Genomic DNA, 10,272 nt, shown 5'->3' on the forward strand with positions numbered 1-10,272 from the left:
GTTTGTTTTCTTAGGCAGTCTTGGTGATGAGTATTATACACTGCCCTTTGAAATGTTAACTACTGCTCAGCTACTTTATGTTTATTGTGTACCATTGATACAAATTACACTAATTAGATAAGCAACAAAATGACACTAATTCCATCAAGGGTAAACCACTGATGATGCTTTAGTATCTGTCCTAGACCAAGGGTTGGCAAACTATGGCCCAAGAGCCTAAACTGGCCCAAGGTCTGCTTTTGTATGAACTGTGAGATAAGAATGTTTTTTACATTTCTAAGAGGGTGGAAAAAAAATTTAAGACTGTTTTGCGATGTGTGAAAATTATATGAAATTCGAATTTAATGTCCATAAATGATTTTTTTAATCCAGCCACACTTATTTACATATGGTCTATGACTACTTTTTTCATTACAAGGGCAGAGTTGAGTTAGTTGTGACAGATCGTATGACCCACAAACCTAAAATATTTATTATTTGTCCATTTACAGAAAAAGTGCCATCCATCTCCTATTTTGGACCTTTTTAATGAATGTGCTTATACACTTTATAAAAATGAGATTGTAGATATTATTTTGCAATCTGGATTATGTATAGACCATCTTTTTCAGATTTAAGACTATCATCTTTTTTTGCATAGTCTTCCAAGATGTACGTGAAGTACCAATGGGTTTTTAAACAATCCTCTTTTGTTAGATATTTTTGTTTTTCAGATTTTTAAACATGTATTCATAATACTTAAGAGGACAGCTTTTCCTTTTCAGGTTTTTGTGTGTCAGATTATTTCTTTAGGACAAATTTCCAGAAGCGAAATTGCTTTCCAGCGTGCCCACCAGAAAGGTTGTACTATGTCTGTGCCAGTGTTGGGTTGTTCCCCTTTCCATCTTTGTCAATTTGATGAGGAAAAAGAGACGTTTTAGTTAACACGAATTTGGTTAGTAGAAATCATTAAATAATTTTTCATATTGTCCGTTTGCGTTTCCACTTGTAAAATGCCTACTTATGTTCTTTTCTTATTTTTCCATTGGGCTTCTAATCGTTCCTAGATGTGCAAACACTTTATATTTATTAAAGATAATAATCATTTGTTATATGCAAGTTGCAAATAGGTTTCTCCATTACTTGTCTATTCTTAAGTATTGTATAATGGCTAATAAAATATGTGTATCATCTAGGAGAGCACTCAGTGCTGCAGTTTTAGAGAGCAGCACATGCAACCTCTGAAACAATTCCTTCATTTATGATACTGGAGTTATTGCTAGCCGATCTGTAAGTCATTATTACCAAATAAATTGTATAAATATTTGATATCACTTAATAGATTAATTTATACAACTGTATTTGACTAGCGTAAGTTGTTTGTGGATTAAAATGTAAAAAGATAAATAGGAAAATTAAATCAAGTCTCCTTGACTGAAAAAAATAGACATCATAATACATTCTTTAATATATATTTTAATATGTAAAACAGTATAAGCTTTTTAAGAAATTTTATTAGTAACTTTTGAAATGGAATTCTTGTATACTAGTAAGTATTGATATAATGTGTACTTGCAATAGAGCAGGCTAGTAGGATCCTAGAGAGATGATTTAGGTGGAACAGGAATCAACTTTGTATTTATTTTAGCCAAGATATCTCTTTTTATCTCAAATCTGTTTGAGCTCATATAGGGAGTACATCCTATGTTAAGTTTTTTAAAGTGTTTTGAGAAAAATATCCTGAAATAGTGAGCTTTGATTACATAGATTTTATTGGGATAAGATTAAATTAATTAATTATTTTTTTAAAGATAGTTGATTTAAACCAAACCATTAAGAGCATTCAGATATGACAAAAATGGTAAATCATAAACAAATCTTAAGTCATAATGTCTGAAATTGGGAAGTACAATTCGTTTCCTCAAAGTTTTCTTTTTTTTGGTGAGGCAACCCTTGGTTGACCTCACAGATTGCAAGGACCTTGACAGCTTACAATTCCTTATTTTTTATTTTTATTTTTATGCCTACAGCACCTGGTCTTCCTAAGTGATCTCTCATCCAAGTACTAACCAGGCCTGACCCTGCTTAGCTTCCAAGATCAGACAGGATTGGGCTTGTTCAGGTTGGCATGGCCATAGACGCCTCCTCAAAGTTTATGTATTGCCATCGTTTATTTACTTATGTCGTCCAAAGTTTAATTTTTATACCTCTGCTTTTTAGTTTTCATTTACTTGGTTTAGAAAATATTACTGGTCTTTAAAAATTGCATAAGTAGTTTATCATTTTGATAAAAACCACATAAACAATACAGAAATGCATATGTGTAAAAAAGAAAAAGTGGAGGATTTCATCACCAAGCCTTAGATACCGCTTTGGTATCTTCTCATATTTTTTCGCGTTAACTATATGTAAAATATCTATTTTACCACTATTTCTATGCTTAGTTTTACTTTTTAAAAAATGGAATCACATATGTGGGTTAGCTTGCAACATTCTTATTTAGTGTTTTATCATGAAATCTTTTCATATAGAGCTCTTGTCTGTAAACTTGAACAAGTACTATATTGAATTTAACTATTTTATTGATGAACATTTAGTTTGCCTCTAGATTTCTTCTTTTAGAACAAATGCTTCATTGGTGCCAGCTTTTAAAAACGAAACATCTTAATTTACAAAAGTATAATTTACTGAGTCTTGCAAGTAAGGTAGTTTTGACACACATAATAATCAGGGGACAGTAATTATTATATAATTTGTCAAAATTGCCTTTGTAGTGAGTTTTCATCACTTTGCTGTGCCCAAGGACAGCTTTTTTAGTCAGTGAAAAGAATTATTGACTTCCAAGTTGAGTGTGTGTGTGTGTTTCTGCTAATGTCCAGGATCACTTAAGAAATTTGAATAGTCTTTTCAAAAGATTGTTTTAAAATTGATGCCGCAGTACTTAATTTATTTGCATAGGAATGCTTGAAGTAAAAATACTTTAAGAAGAAAATACTGATATTGTTCACATTAAGGTTATATTTCAGAAATCCTTACATGATATGGCAGACCTTTAATTCATATCAAAATATGACTGCCTCTACCCTCTTTTATATCATAAAATGTGACCTCTAAAAATGTTACAGAAAATGTTCTTCAGGAGTTTAGTTTCATTGCCAAAATCCATTAACTTTATTGAAATTATTTTCATCAAATTTTAATTAACTTGTGTTCTTATTCTTATCTAAATATTTTTTGTTGTTGAGAGATCTATAGGTCATGAGATTTATTCATTTATGAACTGAAAAAAAATGACATCATGTGTCATATTTCGTGTTAGGCACTAGGAATTTAGCAGTGTACTTAATTTTGCATGAACAGTATAGAATATCAATTCTAAATTGTCAGTAAATTGTACCCAGAGGTCAGATCTACATCATTGTTTTATAGGATGGTGAGGTGTTCTGATTTAACGTCTCAACTAGACTGATCTGAAGTGTAGCGCAGTAGTCACTAGACCCGAATTTCAAGTTTAATGGATGTTGACATTAGGGTTGACAGCTTTTCATTGTGACAGTAAGGACATCTTTTTAAAAAAATTGAGTAACATTCATCTACTGTTCCCATTTCCTAAAAGAAAAGGCATTTTATACCAAAAAAGTAAGAAAGTAAGGACAGACTCAAAATAAAGTACAGTCATTTTAAATAAGTTTTGTTTGTTTGTTTGTTTGTTTGTTTTTACTTTATAGCCCTTAATTTTCTTTTATCATTGACACCAGAATGGGATGCTAACCTCTTAGTATTCTGAGAGCTGGAAGCCTTAGTCTAATAATTTAGCCAACCAAATAACTAAGAAAGTTCTGTTAATCTTCCAGGACTCCTCACAGCCCCTATAAAATGGTCATACTCCTTTCTCATTGTGAAGATAATTAAATGGCCATTTCCTTGAATGATTCCCAAAGACCTTATAAAAATAAGTACCACCATAGTGTTGTAGCTTTTAGTTTTTGGCATTTAAAATTTAATGACAATTTTCTTATTATTGCTAACAGTTATCGTGAAACTATACTGCTAACTTTTTAAATTATTACAACTACCTCAAAAACATGCATTGTGTTAGTTGTGAGCAGTATTATAGTAGTTCCTCCTTATCCTTAGGGGATATATTCCAAGACCCCCATTGGATGCCTGAAACTGCAGATAGTACTGAACCCTATATGTACTCTGTTTTTTCCTATACTACATACCTAAGATAAAGTTTAATTTATAAATTAAGCACAGTAAGAAGTTAAAAAAATAGTAAAATAGAATATTTATAATAATATACTGTAATAAAAGTTATATGAATGTGATCTTTCTCAAAATACTATATTTTGTGATGATGTGAGATGTTACAGTGCCTGTGACAGGATGAGGCGAGGTGAATGATGTAGGCATTGTGATGTAGAATTAGGCTACTATAAGGGTTATCTGAACACAAGTACGATATTGTTGCAGTCAGTATCGAATGAACAGTATAAAACATCAATTCTAAATTGTCAGTAAATTGTACTCACAGGTCAAATACTCTATCATTGTTTTATAGTACAGTAAAGTGTATGGGTAGTGTATACAGCATGGATACACTAGACAGAAGGACAACTAATGACCCTGATGGGATGGCATAGGTCATTGTGAGATTTCATCACAGTAAGAAGGGCACACAATTTAAAACTTATGAATTGTTTATTTCTGGAACCTTCCATTTAATATTTTCAGACCACAGTAGACTATGGGTAACAGACCATGGAGAGTGAAACTGCATAAGGAAGGACGACCATAGTTTTGTGTTATCTTTGATGTGGTAACCGTAAACTTGAATTGGTATAACTCTACACTAGTTTTCATTTTCATAGTATTTGTGGAGTGAAGAAGTTTGTTTTCAGAGTTTATCTAGTTCTCATTTAGTGTTGCTTTTCTCTTTTACTGCCCTGCCAACCACTCCTCCCCACAATAAGTCATTTACAGTTTCTTTTAGTCTATGCTAGAGTAGACTAGACTGTAAAGCCTATAGCATTATAAAATTTGTAGAAGTTAAATTATATAGTCCCACAGAGCCTAGGAAGCAAAATGCAGCTTGATTCTTAGCCATCTTTTTAAAAAAATTTTTTTATTTTGAATTATAACATGTGTAACAGAAAAATGCAGAAACATAAATGTATAGTGCAATAACAAATTACACGGCAAACATCTATGTAATGACCACCCAGATTAAAAAATAGAAACTTGTTTGCACTACAGAAAACTCCTTTATTTTCCCTTCTGCTACCAACCCCTTTCAATAGTAACTTATGCTGTAGCTTTATTTTGCCTTTTATGCTTAATGCCTGTGGGATATTTAATGATGTCCCCTTTTTTATTCCTGATACTGGTAATATGTGCCTTCTGTCTCTCCTTGACAAATTTCACTAGAGTTCAGTCCTTTTTATTATGTCTTTTCAAAGAATCAGCTCGGCTTGATTACACTTCTCTGCCTTGGTAGTTCTCTCATGCTTTCAAATAGATGGTTTTGTCCAGCTAGTTTACTTGTCCTCGATGAGAGGAATGTTTGTCTGACATTACCTATTTTACCTGTAAATGGAAGCGTAATTCCTCTTAGATATTTGCTTACAATTGAGATAGTGTAGAAAAAGCACTGGCTTGGGGCTTAGATGTTTTTAATTTAATATTCAAATGTGAATTGAGTAACTGTTTTAACCTATATATACACTGTGCTAAGTGCTGGGATCACTGTGATGAATAGTGATAGAATTTTTGGCCTTAAGATGATTAAAGTACAATGGAGGAGGTAAGCAGTTTAGGTACATTGTTTCAGTGTTCTAGGTAGAGGAATATATATGGGATGGCCCTAATCCTGATCGATCAGGAAAGACCTCTTGGAGGAGGTGAGAGTTAAGCTGAAACAAAGGATTAGTAGGAGCGAGCTTAGTATAAGGGTACAGTAGGGAGATGCAATAGTAGATAAAAGAAAAATCCAGAGAGCACGTCGAATTTCTAGAATTATTTGTATGACAGGATCAAAGAGTAGTGTGTGAAATACGTGGAGGAAAGAACAGAGAACAAAGGACCTACTTCAATATTGAGAATGAATAAAAAGAGGAGAGTAAAATTGGGGGAGGAGGGCAACTAGTCTAGTTAATAGTTGTTTTTTCTTTTTACAACAGTATTGGCTTAAAAAAGCAATAAAGGCAATGGAAATGGAATCTGATTTATTTACGAGGAAAAATAGAACCTAATGAGGCCAAAGTGCAGAATTCCATTTAGGAAAGGACTTGGAGAGAAGACTCAGCTGAAGTCGTAGCCGAATGATAGGGAATGACTTAATTGTCCTTAAGTCACCCCCTGTGAGGGGCTGAGAATGGTAGAGCAATGCTAACAAAGAAAAGCTTTTTAAAATGAAAGTGTAATTTACATACAGCAAAATTTACTCCTTTTGACAAAGATTTCTTTAATGAACACAGTTGTGTAACCACCTCCACAATCAAGATATACAGTAGTTCCAATTTCCCAAAAGTTCCCTTGTGCTCCTTTGTAGTTTAACCCTTCTCTCTACTGCCACCCCTGGAGACTACTGATTTTTCCCGCCCCCTTTAGTTTTAGGGGTTTTAAAAGAGCTTGGAGAAGTAATTAAGTGGAAGCAGTCTTGATTTAAAGTATGAGAGAATAAGAAAACAGGAATTACTTTTTTTAAATTCATTTTTAAATTGTAGTTAATCTACAATATTATGTTTCAGATGTACAACATAATGATTAGACATTTACATATCTTAAGAAGTGATCTGATCACCATCTGTCACCATACATAGTTATTAGATATTATTGAATATATTCTCTGCGCTATACATTATATCACTATGACTAGTTTTATAATTGGCAGTTTGTATTTTTTAACCCTCTTCACCTTTTTTGCCCATCTCCCCACCCACCTCCACTCTGGCAGCCATCAGTTTCTTCTCTGTGAGTTTCTGGGTTGTTTGGTTTTTTTGTTGTTGTTGTTTTTAATTACCTCCTCCCTCCCCATTTCCACCCCTGACCTACAGATGTTGCCCTTCTGCGTGTAAAGCAGACGTGCTAACCACTACTCTGTGGAACCTCTATGAGTTTCTGTTTTGTTTTGTTTTGTTTTTTAGATTTTACATGTAAGTGAAATAATACTCTATTTGTCTTTTGGGATGCTTTCTTTCATGTAGCATAATACCTTCTAGGTCCACATGTTGCAAACAGCAAAATTTCATTCTTTTTCATGGCTGAGTAATATTCCATTGCAAATATGTACCACATCCTCTTTATTTGTTGTGTCAGTAGACATCTAGGTTGCTTTCATATCTTGGCTATTGTAAATAATGCTCCAGTGAACATAGGGTGCATGTATCTTTTTTAATTATTGTTTTGAGGTTTTTTGTGGGTTTTTTTGGATTAATACCCAGAAATGGCTATACCAGTTTACAGTACTCCAGGGTTCCTTTTCCTCCACATCGTTGCCATCACATATTCTTTGTCTTTTTTGATGATAGTCATTCTGACAGGTGTGAAGTGATTCCTATCACCTCATGTGATATGTGGTTTTGATTTGCATTTCCCTGATGATTAGTAATGTTGAGCATCTTCTCACGTGTCTATTGGCCATCTGTATGTTCTCTTTGAAGAAATATCTGTTTAGGTCCTTTGTCCATTTAATTGGATTGTGTATTGTTTTCGTTTTTGTTTTTTGATGTTGAGTTGTATGAGCTTTTTAAAAAATATGTTTTGGATATTATTGAATATATCATTTGCAAATATCTTCTCCCATTGAGTAGGTTGCCTTTTTGTTTTGTTGATGTTTTCCATCACCGTGCAAAAAAGCTTTTTAGTTTGATGTAGTCCTATTTGTTTATTTTTGCTTTTGTTGTCTTGGTCCTTGGAGACTTAGCCAAAAAATTATTGTCCATACCAGTGTCAAAGAGCTAATTGCCTATATTTTCTTCTGGGAGTTCTGTGGTTTCAGGACTTACATTTAAGTCTTTAATCCATTTCGAGTTTAGTTTTGTATTGTATAAGTGTCTAGTTTCATTTTTTTTTTGTATGTATGTATGTCCAGTTTTCCATTTATCAAAGAAACTATCTTTATCCCATTGTATATTCTTGCTCCTTTGTCATAAATTGATTATGTAAGCTTGGGTTTATTTCTAGGCACTGTTCTCCATTGGATTATGTGTTGGTTGCACACGTGTGTGCACCAGTACTACACTATTTTACTTGCTATAGCCTTGTAGTGTAGTTTGAAATCAGGTGGTGTGATACTTCCAACTTTGTTCTTCTTTCTTAATATTGCTTTGGCTATTCGGAGTCTTTTGTGTTTCCATATAAATTTTAAGATTATTTGTTTTAGTTCTGTGAAAAATGCCATTGGTATTTTGATAGGGATTGCTCTGAATCTGTCAATTGCTTTGGGTAATATGGACATGTTAATGATATTTAAACTTTAATCTATGAGCACAGTGTATCCTTCCATTTATTTGTGTCATCTTCAGTTTCTTTCATCATTTGTCTTAAAGTTTTCGAAGTACAGGTCCTTTACCTCCTTGGTTAAATTTATTCCTAGGTATTCTATTTTAGAAGCCGTTGTAAATGAGATTGTTGTCTTAATTTCTTTTACTTATAATTCATTATTATGGTATAAAATGCAACAGATTTTTGAATATTGATTTAAGGCCACTATTCCCTTGTTGATTTTCTGCCTGGATGATCTATGCATGATGTCAATGGGGTGTTAAAGTCTCCTACTCTTGTATTACTGTCAGTCTCTTCATGTCTGTTAATATTTGCTTTATGTATGTAAGTTTTTCTACATTGGGTATGTAGATGTTTACAAGAGTTATATTCTCTTGGAGTGGTCCTTTTATCATTATGCAATATCCTTGTCTCTTGTTACAGCCCTTGTTTTAAAGTCTTTTTTGTCTGATATTGCTACTCCAGCTTTTGTTTGTTTCCATTTGCATGAAATAATCTAATTCCTTCCCTCCACTTTCAGGTTGTGTCTCTCCATCTGAAGTGAGTCTTTTGTAGGCAGCTTATGTACAGATCTTGGTGGGTTTTTTTGTTTTGCTTTTTGTTTTTGTTTTAATTCATTCAGTAACCCTGTGTCTTTTGATTAGAGCATTTAGTCTACTTCTATTTAAAGTAATATAGTTATATTGTTATATTGATAGTTATATAGTAATGTTGCCATTTTATTGTTTTATTCATTTTGTGGATTTTTGTTTCTTCTGCCTTCTTATACATTGATGACTTTCTATAGTGGTTTGTTTGCATTCCTTTCTCTCTGTGTATGTGTATATGTGTGCATGTTTCTTTCTTCCCCTTCTTTCCTTCCTTTCCTTCCTTTCCTTCCTTTCCTTCCTTCCTTTCCTTCTTTTCCTTCCTTTCCTTTCTTTCTTTTCGGTTACTGCGAGACTCATAGATACCAAGCTATGTTTATGGCAGTCTATTTTAAGATGTTGGTCATTTAAGTTCAAACACATTCTAAAAGCACTAAATTTTTTTTACTCATTTCCTCCACATTAACATCTTTGCCATCATATTTTACATCTTTTGTGTGTATTTATCCCGTAATTTATTGTTGTATTTATACATGACAATACTCCTTTTGTTTTTTTAACCTTCATAGTAGCTTTATAATTGGTTGATCCACTACTTTTACTAAATGACTTTATCAGTGAGATTTTTTTTTCTTTCCTGTATTTTCTTATTTTTAGTTTTGACCTTTTCTTTACCACTTAAAGAAGTCCCTTTAACACTTATAATGCTGGTCTAGTGGTGATAAACTGTTAGCTTTTGCTTGTCTGAGAAACTCGTTATCACTTCTTCAATTCTGAATGATAATCTTGCTATGTAGAGTATTACTGGTTATATGTTTTTTACTTTCATTACTTTGATTATATTGGGCCATTCTCTTATAGCCTTCAAAGTTTCTGTTGAAAAATTAGTTTATTTTATTATGAGAACTCTCTCATTGGTAAATAACTGCTTTTCTCTTGCTACTTTAAAGATTCTCTCTGTCTTTAACCTTTCATACTTTAATTATAATGTTTGTTGGTGTGAGTCTCTTTGGGTTCATCTTGTTTGGGACTCTGTGCTTCCTGGACTTGTATGACTATTTCCTTAGCCAGGTTAGGGAAGTTTTCAGTCATTATTTCTTTAAATAGGTTTTCTTACCCTTCCTATCTCTCTGTTCCTTCTGTGATCCCTATGATGTGCATATTGGTATACTCGGTGCTGTCCCAGAGCTTCCTTAAA

General features: G+C 32.9%; 1 protein-coding gene and 1 pseudogene across 1 annotated transcript in view; one reads left to right on the forward strand and one right to left on the reverse strand.

The window, feature by feature from the left end:
* MTFR1 (mitochondrial fission regulator 1) overlaps window positions 1–10,272 on the forward strand; it is a 54,290-nt gene that overhangs the window by 2,993 nt on the left and 41,025 nt on the right. The window lies entirely within an intron of this gene.
* LOC111742706 lies at window positions 2,001–2,119 on the reverse strand (annotated as a pseudogene).

This window comes from Pteropus vampyrus, unplaced genomic scaffold, assembly GCF_000151845.1.
Source record: "Pteropus vampyrus isolate Shadow unplaced genomic scaffold, Pvam_2.0 Scaffold99, whole genome shotgun sequence".
NCBI lineage: Eukaryota > Metazoa > Chordata > Mammalia > Chiroptera > Pteropodidae > Pteropus > Pteropus vampyrus.